The sequence below is a fragment of the Neofelis nebulosa genome, chromosome 7, assembly GCF_028018385.1.
Source record: "Neofelis nebulosa isolate mNeoNeb1 chromosome 7, mNeoNeb1.pri, whole genome shotgun sequence".
In the NCBI taxonomy this organism is placed as follows: domain Eukaryota; kingdom Metazoa; phylum Chordata; class Mammalia; order Carnivora; family Felidae; genus Neofelis; species Neofelis nebulosa.
Genome location: NC_080788.1, coordinates 135,595,812 through 135,609,885, shown reverse-complemented (window position 1 = coordinate 135,609,885; position 14,074 = coordinate 135,595,812). Strand labels below are relative to the sequence as shown.

General features: G+C 53.8%; 1 protein-coding gene across 3 annotated transcripts in view; it reads left to right on the top strand.

Annotated features, from left to right (window-relative positions):
* Nucleotides 1-369: 369 nt before the first annotated feature.
* Nucleotides 370-14,074, top strand: part of GPR68 (G protein-coupled receptor 68) — a 30,183-nt gene continuing 16,478 nt past the window's right edge. Inside the window, exons 1-3 of one of the 3 annotated variants that reach the window (XM_058740030.1) lie at nt 370-1,079; nt 6,633-6,732; nt 7,614-7,762. The gene's annotated coding sequence lies outside the window, so the exon portion shown is untranslated. Of the gene's footprint in view, nt 1,080-6,632; nt 6,733-7,613; nt 7,763-10,379; nt 10,921-14,074 lie in introns of those variants that run through there. The other 2 variants (XM_058740029.1, XM_058740031.1) reach the window with 2 other exon arrangements.

Below are 14,074 nucleotides of genomic sequence, written 5' to 3'. Positions count from 1 at the left end.
AGAGAGAGACAGAGACACAGAATCCAAAGCAGGCTCCAGGCTCTGCGCTGTCAGCACAGAGCCCGATGCTGGGCTAGAACCCATGAACCGTGAGATCATGACCTGAGCTGAAGTCCGATGCTTAAACCGGCTGAGCCACCCAGGTGGCCCTACTAAATTAACATAATTAAATTAATGTTAATTAAATTAAAATAAGTTAATTTTTAGTGATGACTTTATCAACTGGCTTGCAAAATTCCTGCACGCTCCTGGGAGCACCACCTTTTTAGAGATGGGCTGAAAAAGCAGAGACAGAATTGAGAACCGAAGAAGACCAAAGAAGAGGGAGGAAGCTGTGAAGAGCTGACCGCCTACTCCGTGTTGGTGTGGGTGGCGCAGTGTTCTTCCAGCACAGGGCACAGGGAGCCATCGCTGGAGGCTGAAAGCTCGGACCCGGGCTTCTGTGTCTCCTCTCATCGCCCCTCCTTGCCCTTCTGCCCCAGGTAGAGGGAAAGAGTGGGCCCGAGGAAAGCCCGCGACCTCTGCGTCTGTAAAATGGAGCAGTGAACGACGTGAAGTCAGGCAGGAGCCCCGGGCGCCGGGCAGGCCTGGCACGTGCTGGGGAGGGGTGAGGAGGGATCATGGCAGCGCTCAGACCCGTCCTCCCCTTTCCAGGCTTTTTGGCCCAGCCCACTGAGGTGAAGATTACGGGGGTCACCTGGCGCAGTGTGAGAGCTGGCAGAGGCAAAGCCGGCCACCTGCTCCCCAAATCCTCTCCTCCAAGAGACCCCCAATAAAGAGCCGGGAGGAAACCCCTGGGCCCCTCGGCGCTCCCCGCGGGAGAGCAATGGTTCTGGAAGCCGCACCCTCCCCGGATCCCTGGGGCGGCTGCTCGGCGCCCGCCGGGAGCCTCCGCCCCCTCCACCTCCTCCCGCGGCGAGGCGGCGCGCGAGCTGGAGCCGGTGCGCAGGGCCGCCCGCACCTCGTCCCCCGCCCGTCCCCGGCCCGTCCCCGCCCGGTCCCCGCCGCCGCTGCCGCCCGAGCGTCCCTCCGCTCCCGCCCGCCGCGATCCGGCCTCCTGCGCCCGGGACCCGAGAGAGGTGAGTGCGCCCCGGGGCAGCGCGGGGTTGGGTCGGGACGGCGGGGCAGGCAGCGCGCGGATGACGGCGGCCCGGCCCAGGGGAGCACGGACCTTCAGCAAGGCCGGCTCCCTGACATCTCCTGCGGCGGAAAATTCAAAATCCAGTCTCCAGATAAAGGCCTTAGCGGGGAGTGGAGGAGGAGGAGGAGAAGGGCTGGGAAGTAGGTCCGTGTCATCCCAAGGTCCACACTGATAGTGCTTTGGGGGCCCAGGGACCTATCACCCAGAAGGTGTGTCGCGAGAGGGGGCGTTTGGGGGTGCAGAGGGCCGGAGGGGGCCACCCTGCCCAGGGCCCCCGTGGTCCCCGCAGATTTCAAAAGTCCAACACCATCCATGTCCCCGGGACACACACCCTGACCCTGCATAAGTGCAGCTGAGGCCCAAGGAATTGCGCCGTGGGCGGAGTCCAAAGACCCGGTCCCAGGCTGGAGACTTTCCTGATGGTAGAGGCGGGGCGGGGGGGGGGGGGGGGGGGGGGGGGTGGGTGGGAGGGGGGGAAACGGGGAGGAGGGGGCAAACTAACGTCTCCCGAGTGCCTGCTGGTGCCTGGTGCTTCTCCAGGAGCATCTCCACTGTCTGTCTCCGCTCTTTCCCCATCCATTCCCTATGGCCGATTCAGCAGCCCCACATGGAGGGAGCTGGTCCCCGCCCCCCTGCCAGTACAACTCACACTCAAGCTGGAGGGACAGATCCACCTTGTTTCTCTTTCCTGCCCCAAACGATCAGAATCTAAGGGGGCACTCGCCACCAGCAATATACCCTTGGACTAGTGAGAAATTCTTAAGCCCCCTACCATCAATACTCAAAGGACCCCTTCTGTAGCCACAGCATCATAAACACCAGTCACTGGGAGGAATTCCAGGATGCTCCTGCCCCCTTGTGGGTTTCAGTTTAGAAGTCACCTCTTCCAGGAAGGCCACCTTGACTGCTGTCCTCTTGATCAGATGCTCTGGTACCTTGGGCTCCCACAGTATGGCCCTCCTGCCCTTCATCCTGTGATCATAGCTGCTCTCAGAGTATTGTCATTGCCATATCACTCCCAGCTTTCCCTCCTAAGTCAGTTTCAAAAACTCAGCCACTCTAGTTCCATGTTAGTATATACATAACATTTTTCTTGATTTTACTTTGGAAACTGGATTGCAGAACCTCTATTCAGGAAATAGAAACTTTTCTCTGTTGGTCATCTCTTCTCTCTGGCCAGCCCTCACTGGCCCGGATGGCCCCTGAGTGGCTCTTTCGGGGGCACAAGGCAAAAAGTTACCCAGAGGTCCCCTGGGCCCCCTCGGTCCAGATCCCATGGGCATCTTGGCTCTAGCACCGTCTCCTCCTGCCCCTCACCCTGGTTCCTGCCCCACCAGCTGGCCCCCCGGGAGCTCAGCTCCTGCCCTCACATCCACTTAGCCACACAAGCCTGCATGACAAGTGGAGGACGGCATGCAGGCCACTCACTGTCCCCTGGCTGTCTCCTGCTCCTCTCCAGGCTTCTTTTCTTCCCATCCAAAAAGGCACACTGAGCAGTTTACTGTGCCCCCTGCCTTAGCAGATGGACCCCAGATGCTCCTCTCCTTGTAGCAGCCCCGCCCCCCTCCACGAGAATCCTCTTAGAGAATCTCAGCCTCTCAGTGGCCCCCCAGTTTCCACTCGCCGTCCCCAGCACCGCACACAGCCCAGAATAGGATGTGGAAGTTCTAAGGAGTCAGGCCTGTCGCTGCCCTGGGCACACATTGTGTGCCCCTCTTGGTGTTCAGCTGGACCCCAGTGGCCAACTCCGGGATAGGAGGGAGAACCCCCCACTCACTCACGGTTCCATCACACTTACGTACAGTTCTTTTTCAAAGGAAATTGTGTTCCACTCGCAGAAGTGGAAAACCAGTACCCTCTGCCACAAAATGAAGGTAATTAAACCAATAAAAACAAGGAAAACCAAGAAGTGTTGTTAGACTTCAATGGGCACCTGTTGCCTGCATAGCACACCCGAGTCTAGCTCTCCAGGTTACAAAGCGAGATTAATAAGAATTAAAGAATTCAAGACACACTAACACCCAGCTGAGACTTTCTCCTTAGTGCAGGAAGACGAGCTAAGGGAGAATTAGCTACAGGTGCCTGGTGGCTCAGCCAGTTAAGCATCTGACTCTTGATTTCAGCTCAGGTCATGACGTCACAGTTCGTGAGTTCAAGCCCCGCATCGGGTTCTGCCCTGAGGGTGTGGATCCTGCTTGGGATTCTCTCCCTCTTTCTGTGTTCCTCCCCGTCTTGTGCTCTCTTTCTCTCTCTCAAAATAAATAAAACTTTTTTTTTAAAAAAAAGAAAGAATTGGTTAGTGAATAATAAAATATATGGCTAAACTCCTCTCAGTCAGCACCTGCTGAGAGTACAGAGCACCACATACAGCCTGAAGTGATACGGAACAAGCCTTCAGTTTACCTATCCTGGAAGGGCCACTTCCTCCAGGAAGCCCACCCAGATGTGCTTCCTTAACAAGCTGTACTCATCCTGCTATAAGGGTTGTTATATGCTTTACTATAATGGGATATTGGCTTCTACTCCCAGTGTAAGTTCCATAAGAACCCCCGCCAGGTCTGTCTCAGTCACTTACTATCCAGGTGTCTATCCCCCACAGGGCCTGGAGCACAAGCGCTGAATAGGAAGATGAATGAGTAATGATTGAATGACTGTGTTGACCTCCTTGGCTTCCGTCCCCCTGGACCTCTTCCCACAATGCCTTTCCTTCCTCCTCCTCCTCTTCCCTGTCCAAACCCCACACCTTTCATCCTTCAAGGCCCACCTGAGGGTCTAGATTTTCCAGGAGGCCTTTTCAACCCACTGAGCCCACCGGGATGTGTCCTGCCCTTTTGTATTCAATCCCTGGCAGTGCCTGTACCCAGAGGAAATTCAGTTCCATGGTCCAGGGTGTTCCCCACACCTGCACGGGACAAGCAGAGTGGGTGACGTCACAGATGCTTCATGTCTACTGTGGAGTGAGTCAGCGTGGTTCTTCCCTCAGGGATGCAGCTGAGTCGGGTCTCGGCAGCTGTATGAGTTCCCTGCTGCTGCTGTAACAAATTACTACAAGCTTGGTGGCTTAAAACAACGCAAATTTAGTCTTGCAATCCTTGAGGTCAGAAATGGGTCTCATTTCCTTCTTCAGTTTCTAGAAACCTTGTAGAGGCTGCCTGCATTTCTTGGCTGGTGGTCAACTCCCATGTTCAAAACCAACAAGGGCTGGTTGCATCTTTCCTACCTGTGGAAATTCCAGGATACTCTCCCCATCTTGAGATCCTTAAATTAATCACACCTGCCAAGTCCCTTTTGCCATAAAAGGGCAACACAGTCACAGGTTCCAGGGATCAGGACACGGACATCTTTGAGGAGGGGCATCATTCTGGCTGCCGTAATCGCTGTCCCTGGTGGTCAGAGGGCACTGTGGCTGGTGGTATATTAATAATAATTGACATTTGGGGCGCCTGGGTGGCGCAGTCGGTTAAGCATCCGACTTCAGCCAGGTCACGATCTCGCGGTCCGGTCCGTGAGTTCGAGCCCCGCGTCAGGCTCTGGGCTGATGGCTTGGAGCCTGGAGCCTGTTTCCGATTCTGTGTCTCCCTCTCTCTCTGCCCCTCCCCCATTCATGCTGTCTCTCTCTGTCCCAAAAATAAAAATAAAAAACGTTGAAAAAAAAAATTAAAAAAAAAAAAATAATAATTGACATTTACTGAACACTTACTCAGGCCATGGACCGTTCTGAACGCATCACCCAGCACTCTGAGGTAGGTGCCATAGTTACCACCTTCACGGTACAGGTCAGGCACTGTGAGGTTAAATAACTTGGCAAGTGGCAGAGCTGGGATTTGTACCCACGCAGTCTGGCTCTGGTGCATCCTCCTGACCTTGGGGCTACACTCCCTCCCTGTCACCATTCTCACCTCCAAGATACCAGCCAGCAGCCTGCGAGAGGCCAGGCAAGGTCTGAAGCCCAACAACAGGAGAAGGAGAGTTTTCACCGAGATTTTCTGGGTGAGGCCCCATCTCTGGCCAGTCCCCTCCCATTTCAGCCCTCTCTCACCCCATTAGGGGTACCTAAGCCTATCTCGGGGAGCTGCAGGGAGCTTCCGATGGTTCTTTTTAGGGGCTCCAGGCAGGTGGGCCTGGAAAAGCTCCTGGGTGCCAAGTACCAGTCAAATTCACCTCTGCCCTCCCCTCACACCCCTCCCCCAGGCATACAAGCCCCATAGAAGGCAAGTCTTATACAACAAACCAAGGAAACGAAACCACATTTCCCCAGGTCGCCATTACAAAGAAGCCTGTATATCTGAGCCAGAGGAGAACACGGAAGCCTTCCACAGGCACTCGGTGAGGAGGGGTGCCCTAACATTTATTGAGCGCCCACTAGGGGCAGGCATATTTCCAAGAGTTTTATATTCAGTAACTCATTTAATACAACAACCCTATGAGGTACTGTTATTATCCCCATTTCACAGATAAGGCAACTGGGGCAGAGAGCGGTCATGTGACTGTTCAAGGTCACACAGCCAGTATGAAGATTCAGTCCATTCTCCATGAACAGGAGAACCAAGGCAGAGGCTGGTCAAGGCTGGCTGAACAGTCCCAGCCTGACTCCCTGTATTTCAGTTGGCCAAGCCCCTTTTGTGCCTTCCCAGCATAACCTGCCCTCTTTGCACTTGCTAGGCTGGGCCCCTGGTTTCTATGACAATATATTTCTTTTTTTTTTTTTTTAATTTTTAATGTTTATTTATCTTTGGAGATACAGAAAGAGAGCACAAATCGTGGTGGCAGGAGGGGCAGAGAGAGAGGAGACACAGAATCCGAAGCAGACTCCAGGCTCCAAGCTGTCAGCACAGAGCTCAATGCAGGGCTCGAACCCATGAACCATGAGATCAGGAACTGAGCTGAAGTCAGACGCTCAACCGGGTGAGCCATTCAGGTGCCCCTGTGACAACAGATTTCTTGAGAACACTTTTTGATTTCATCCTCACACCAATCTTCTTTATCACCCCCATTTTTTATTTATTTATTTATTTATTTATTTATTTATTTATTTATTTATTATTTAGAGTAAGCAGGGTTGGGGCAGAGGGAAGAGGGGTAAAGAGAATCCCAAGCAGGCTCTACACTGTCACAGAGCTAGATGCAGGCCCAGAACCCACAAACCATGAAATCATGACCTGAGCCGAAATCAAGAGTTGGATGCTTAACCGACTGAGCCACCTAGGCGTCCCATTGCCCCATTTAAAAAAAAAAAAAAAAAAAAAAAAAAAAAAAACAGGCACAGGGAGGCCGCATAACTTGCCAGAGTTCTCCCAACTAGAAAGCAACAGGTTTGGGATTTGAACCCGGACATTCAGATGCTACCCCCTCTCCCAGCCCCCAAGCCTGAGCAAGCCCAGTCTGAAGGCCTCCGCCGGGAGTCTGTAGCCTGGCATGCGACGTGGGTTCCCCAGCTCTCCAGATGTGTGTGCTTGCACTTCAGCTGGACTTGTGCTGTCTTCTCCACCAGCCTCAGAGTTTCCTGCCTTTGGGTGGCTCCATTAGTCACACTCCGTCTGAGAGCCTGGGGATTGTCTGAGTGGGAGCGGAAACAACGTCGTATTAATCAGGTCAGTCTGATTAATCAGTTCAGGCCCGAGCCTGCCGGAGTGTGGTTGATGCCAGAAAAGATAATTCGCAGAAAAACCAGCTCCTTGCTGCTTGAAACTGTCCTGGCAGGAGCATGACTCCGCAATGACAAACATTTCTCAAAAGGAGAGTCACACATACCCAAGTGAATAGCCAGGAAGCTCACGGCCACAGGCAGCACAGGGCAGGGGAATCTCCAAGAGGCAGCCATGTGCTATTGACATAGCAGAGTGAGGAAGCAGGGACTCCTTCAGGGGATAAAGACAGATTTCCTCTGAGGCTGGCCAGCTGTGCTCATTGGAAGAACGAACTGGAAAAACAGTAATTTTTTTAAAGTAGATAATCTGTGCACATTCTAACTATGTGCATATTCTTCCATTAGTGTGAGTTTGCAGTGAAGACGCATCTGGCCTGTGCACTTTTGTGTCACTCAGGGTCTTGGCAGGAAGCGGACGCAAGGTCAAGCAGGGTGACCGAGGAGAGGTTAACACAGGGGACGGTTTTTAATGATGTGGGGATAGAGTTAAGGGAACCAGCGCAGGAGTCTGCAGCACCTTGGGCCTGGCGTCGTCGCTGCCCCAGGCTGGAGGGGGCAGAGGAAGAGCAGAGTAGGACAGGGACTCCGGCAGGAGCTAAAAAGAAGCAGCCAACCTGAAGCTACCCTGGCAGGGGGATAAATACTCCCTCCTCCTCACTCTCTTGCCATCTTCTGATCCCAGTTAGTGCTTCCCATTGGCCAAACCCAACAGAAGCCAGAGGGCAAGGGAGGCCGGTGATCCAATCCAGGGAGCAGGATGGAGATGGGTGGACAGTGGATCTGGATGGGCCGATAAAAAGTCCTCGGCACTTTTCTGGCCCTCAGGAAACAATCCCTTTCAACCATCCCATCAGCTGCCATTTCTGGGCCCTTCAGCGGCCTCCCTAACCCAGACACTGGGAAAATGCAAATGCCGAGACCGAAATCCTATGAGAGACTGGAAAAGAAATGGACGTGAACGTCACTTATGCCAGGTATGGAGAAATTCTGACCACGTCTCCGGAGTCCAGCCCATTGTGGGAGATGATTGCTGTGGGCAAGGAAGATGGTTATTAGCGCAGTGTCTCAGATCAGCATTCCATGGGCCGTAATTTGCCATTCCCTGGGACCAGGAAGGTTCTGGAAAACAATGCATGCTTCATTTTAACATGGTGAGCTGTAGGTTGTTTGCAAGGCCAGTGCCAGGTTTTCTTTACAAAACAACAAATTCTACTGCTCCTGCCAATGACTGGGCAGCTTGACATCAAGAAAGGGCAGAAGTCGAGCCAGAAGGTGACGTTGCAGGCAGGGCGACGAATCTCTTTGCTTCCCCAAATCTAACATCTTCTTAGGGAGAGCACAGCCAGAGATGCCAACCCCATCTTCCACAGGCCGATTCTGGATCTTTCAGTGAGTAGTATAGGTGCCATGCTGTTCGGTCTCTAAAGACTAAAGCATGAATCCAAACAGAGCTTTGCTTTAATCGAAGAGTATTTATCCTCGTGAGAGGTTCTGTGTTTGGAGATCTGTAAGCAGAGACTGTGTGCTAGAAAAAGGCAGGGAGAGAGGGCCCTCACTGCCACACCGTTCCAACTCCAGGGGACACCATCCGGTCGGTTCCAGTGTGTATGGGCCCCCCGGAACCGTGCGTCGTGGCAGCCCGGACAGGATTCCCTTGGTAATAACCTTTCCACATGGCATGCGCGGTTTGTACCCCTGGAAGCCAGAATCCTGCATCTGGCAACTGACGATGGGCTTTAGAACACCCCACTCCTTTCCTGGGGGACGGGACACGATTGCTGCAAGAACAGCTTCCCTTAAGACTCTCTCACGTCCTGCTTCAGACACTCAGAACCGAGTGGCCTCAGGTAATTCACTGAATCTCAGCTTCCTGATCTGTAAATTGGAGAGAATAAAACTACTTGGAATTCAAAGAGAGCAGCGTGCATAGGCACTAAGGACAGTAAGCATTCAAAAGATAAGAGCCGTGTAGAAGAGGGTATTGGGAGGAGACAATAATAACAGCTAACATCTACCGAACCCTAATATCTGCTGGGTGTCGAGCTAAGGGCTTTGCCTGATTTAATTGTGAAATCGTTTCAACCCCCTTTTGAAGGGGTGTCCCCATTTCGCACATGAAGAGCTAGGCACAGAGAGGTTAAGGGACTTCTCCAAGGTCACCCTACTGATAGGTAGCAGAGCTAGGACTCTAATTCAGACACTGGCTTTGGAAGGCAAACGTTTTTAGTTTATTTATTTATTTTGAGAGCGAGAGAGAGAGAGTGCACGCACACGCACGCATGGGGAACGGGCAGAGAGAGAGAGAGAGAGAGAGAGAGAATCCCAAGCAGGCTCCGCAATATCAGATGTGAGACTCGATCTCACTAACCGGGAAATCATGACCTGAGCCGAAATCAAGAGTCAGACACCTAACCCACTGAGCCGCCCAGGGTGCCCCTGGAAGGCATACTCTTTAACAAGTACTCTCAGCCTGGCAACTTTTGAAAAGCATATGTGCATTTTTATGGCCTGAATAGTTAATCCAGAAAACTCCATGTGTGAAGATGTTGCAAGAAGGAGGAAGATGTCGCACCAGGGGCCCCATCCAGCCTCTGCTTCCCCTGCCTTTCCTGCTGAGGTGTCCTCTGCCCTCTTGTTCACTGTCCATCTCCCTCCAGAGACTCCCCTAGGGGCCAGGTCACAAAGTGAGCAGCTTTGAGCCACCCAGAGGGGTTAGCAGAAGGTGAGATATCTCTCCATCTCTTTACGTCCCCTGCCTGCTCTCTGACTGCCCTCCGTCCTAACCCCTGACCGCCAGTCCTAATGACCAATGGCACAAGTCTGCAGACTCCCGCAGGGACCGTTCCCAGACACTCAGTTCACAAATAGGAATGGGGTGCCGTCCTCTGAGCCAGGCGCTGGGCCGGGAGTGAGAGTCCTACAGAGAGACGTCTGTGCGCCAATGACCCCCGTGGACGGTGCAAAAGACGCTGAGAAGGGGTCAGGGGAGCAGAGCACAAATTGCCTGGAACAGTTGTCAAGGCCTGGTAGCAGAAGTGACTTCTGGGTCTTAAAACTGGGGCTGCAGTTCAGAAGATGGGGACAGGAGTTCTTGTGGGTGGAGGGGGACACAGGAGTTGATGTGAACGAGCAGAGGTGCTGAGGGAACAGCTAAGGCTGGCTTGGCACAGACTGCTGGCTCTGGGCTCACCTGCCTGAGTTTGAAACCCACTGCCTCCACTTATTACCCGTGTGACCTTGGGCTCATTACTTGACCTTTCTGTCCCTTATTCCCCCATGTGCAAAAAGGGGGTGATAATACTATGAACCTAATAGGGTCATCTAAGCCCTTGGCACAATCCCACAAGCCCTGGCTGCTGTTTTTGCTGTTATCCCTGAGCCCCAGGGGCAGAGGGGGAGACTGACTGCCTCCTCGACTTCCCTCCTTGACCTCCACAGCAGGAGGTCTGTGTTGTGATTCAGGCACACTCAGGCCCTGGGAAGCACCAGCACCGGAATCCAGGAAGCAGCAAACCTAAGTGCAGACTCCTGGAGGCGGGGCGCCCCGGCTGAGGTCAGGGGAGGTGCCAGGGGAGGTGCCGAGAGGCTCAGGGCGGCAACGCGGTACCGCATTTACTGAGCGGCTACCGATGTGCTGGCGGTGAGGATAAGGACCCGCAAAGTACAGGAAGGTCGCTTCATGGACTCTTCTCTCAGCTTCCCCAGGGATGTGGCTGGAGAAGGAACCTTGTCCTTCTGCAGCCAAGACCAGTCTGGCCCACCCTGGCCACCCAGAGTCTGTTCCAGGGACACGGTTGTAGTGGGTGGGGAGTGCTGTGCCTCTAGGACAGGTCTGAGCCACTGCGGTTCCTCCTGGCAGGCGCCTAGCCTGTGGCCTGCGGTCAGAAAGGCTGGGTAAGGACCCGGCAGGGCTGGGTGTGCCCGACCGTCAGGAGCGGGAAAGGGGGAGAGGATAGAGGAAATCAGGGCACAACGAGGAGGAGGAGGGCCCGGCCAGGAAGTGGACCCGCCAGTGTTCCCAGACCACCCCTGCCAGCAGTGCCCACCCTGCTTGCTGGGCGTCGGCCCTAGGAGGGGGCGCCGACAACGCGCGGGGTGACTGCGACCCACACGCGGGCCCTTCACCGCGCAGGTAGGTCCCCCACCCCTGTTGCGCCCCCCCCCCCCCCCCGCAGCTGGGCCTCTTCCTCTCGCCAAGGTCGTGGGGTCCCTGGCGCGCCCGCAAACTGCTTGCGGACAGCGGCCGCGTCCTGGGCACTGGCAGCCAGTTCCCCGCCTTCGCCGAAGCGGCCCCACGAGCGCGCGATGACGCTTCGGGCCGGTGGGGCCACCTGTGCGTGCGCGGAGCGCAGCCACCAAGCGTGGGAGCGAACTCGTGTGCGCGGGAGATGGGGGGGCGGGGGGCAGAGCGCGGGGCGGGCACGTGCGGGAGCGGCCGGGTGTGCGCGCGCCGGGCGGGGCGGAGGCGGCCAAGTGCGGGCGCGCCCTGGGCGAGCAGTACGGGCAGACGTGGCTGCGGCCAGGCCCCGCCTGGCCTGGTGTCTGCCCCTGAGCGCCGGCGCGTCCCGGCCCCCCTCCGCGGTAGAGTGTCTCCTCCCGCGGTAGCTGCCTGGGTTAGCAGCCACCCCCTCGGCTGGCTCTGTGACCACCTGGTAATTAACACATACACACACACACACACACACACACACACACACACACACACACAGCTAACCCTTCTTTTCCCAGAGCTCGGCAGCACAGGGGACCCCAGATTCAGCGTGGGCCAGGCTTTCCCTTCCTTCCCCCAGGCCTGCGCGGTGTCTTTTACGTTGAAGGGCAGGTGTCCGGCACAGGGAAAGCTTGTCTGCGATTGGCCGAAGGAGCGCCCGGTTGAGGTTGGCAAGGCCACCTGCCTGGCAATCCGTGGGCCCGGGTACTCCTCAAGCTGGAGAACAGTGACGCGTTGGCCAAAAGGCACAGGAAGACACTTTGGGATTCAAGAGGAGAAAAAGAGGAGGGAGCACTGATTTGGAGCCAGAGGCAGGTCACTTCCTGTGGCTGGGCCTCTGTGAAATGGAAATAACTACTTTAGTGAGGACAAAAGAGATGTGAGAATGTTACAGATCTGAGATGGTGAGATTGTGTTGTTCTCCCCGCAGGTAAGCTTCCAAAGAGAGGATGGTGGAAAAAGGATTCCTAAGCTTAACAGGGGATGCCGGGCTGGAACAGTGTGGATGCTATAATGAGAGCTCAGTTCCAGAGCGAGATGACGGGAGTGCAAATCTCAGCTCTTACTCTTAGGAGAGCGATCACCTTAGCAAATCAGCTACCCTCTTTTTAAGCCTCCGTGTGATTTTCTACGAAATGGGCATGATAGTTGAGCCTACTCCCTAGGGTGTTACGAGATCATACTGGAGAAGATCTCGCCTTGAAAGCCTTGCAGAGCCCCTGAGTGTTAGCTAGGAGTCTTATTATTACCGTCAGGTTGCACCCTTCTGGGTACAGTGCACACACCGTAGGGAGAGAAGACTCAGGGAAACGGTAGAAAGCGGGTTTTATCTTTCCTAGCTGGCCGGTCTCAAACAAGATACCTTACCTCTCTGAGCTTTAGTATGTCGTGGGAAAAATGGAGATTATTATATCCACCTCACAAAGTTGTTATAAAAGTTAAAATAACCATATGAGTGAAACCAGCACATGATAAGCCCTCACCTGATTTTGGAGAAAAAGAATACTTGTGTTCCAGTTTTTACTGCTGCCTAACACACCAGTTTAAAGATAATGGCTTAAAATAACAGTACTCAGCTATTTTGCTCAGGAAGCTGTGATTTGAGCAGGGTTTGGTGGGCGTGGCTTATCTCTGCTCCTTATTGCGTCAGCTGATACGGCCGAGCTGGCGCCAGAGAATCTTCTTCTGAGATCACACACTTGTGTGATCCTGGCTGCCAGCTGGGACTGGGGCTAGGGTCTTGGTTCCTCTCAATGGGGCCACTCCAAGAGGCTGCTTGGGCTTCCCCATGACATGGCGCCCAGGTTTCAAGAGCAACTCTCCCAAGTGATAGGAAATGGGGGTTTATAGTCTCTTCATCCGTGGACTCAGAAACCAGCACAGTGTGTTTCCACTTCATTCTACCGACCATGTAGCCACAGAGACCACCACCATTCAAGGGGGAGGGGACTTAGACTCCATCTCTCAATGAAAAAAGCATCAAACAATTTCCAACTATCTTGACTGTACCACAACTTGAAAGTCTTTTTTTAATTTTTTCTGGGTGCCATGGTGACAAATTAATTCATCCTCGCAAAGGAGAAGACCAGCAGAGATCCAGATATCCATAACGAGGGCCTTATCACAGAGCCTGTTTCGGTCACGGTCACTTTCTTGGGGCCTGGTTCCGGAATGAGGGAGCAGGCCTCCTATACAGTGGCTTCTCTAGGATCTGTTTCCCGGGAACCTCTCTGCTAGCCCCTTGTCTTTAAAACTGGAGGGAGAAGCCAGGCAGGGGATAATTTGGATTCAGAAAAGTAGATTCTAGCAGGTGGCCCAGGCTGAGTATAATGAACATCTATGTAGCGCTCAGTTCCCTGGAGAAATCTGTTTGTTTTTCACGAGGGTTGCTGCTTGGGTGCTTGGGGAGTGACTGTTGTCCTACATTATTAGGTTATTAACTGATGGGTTGGAGCCCCGGGGGGTGGGAAGGCAGGAGGCCAGAGAGGGCAGCAGGCCCTAGGAGTCGCCATGGCAACCTTCAGGTCTGTGGTTTTGTGCTTTGGCTCCAAGCAGGAAGGATGTCCCAGACGGCTGAGACCTTCTCAGAAAGACCACAGACTCTCCAAAGAGAGACCAATGTCTCTCTTTCGGCAGTAGGTTTCCACCGTAATGCATTCTCACACGTGGCCACCCACCAGTGTCTTCAGAGTCGAAACCAACCCTCTTCCTGTGGCCTGCCCCAGTCTCTTAGCTCCTGACTTCAATTTCAGCCACACTGGGCTGCAGAAAGAAACAGATTTTAGATTCATTTATTCATTCAAGCATTCAACACATTTCTGTTGTGTGTTTATTTTGGGCCAAACCACCTTCTCCCTAAGAGAGAACAGAACAGACCCGGCTCCTCCTTCCGCACGGGCTTACTGTCTGGAGGTGGAGGTGGGCATTAGCACATAATCATACAGATTCCCATGCACTGCATTGATAGTTACTAGAATACAATGAATTTATTTTTTTAAATATTTTATTTATTTGGTTTTTTTTTTTTTAATTTTGGAAAAAGAGAGTGCAAATGGGGGAGGGGGCAGAAAGAGAG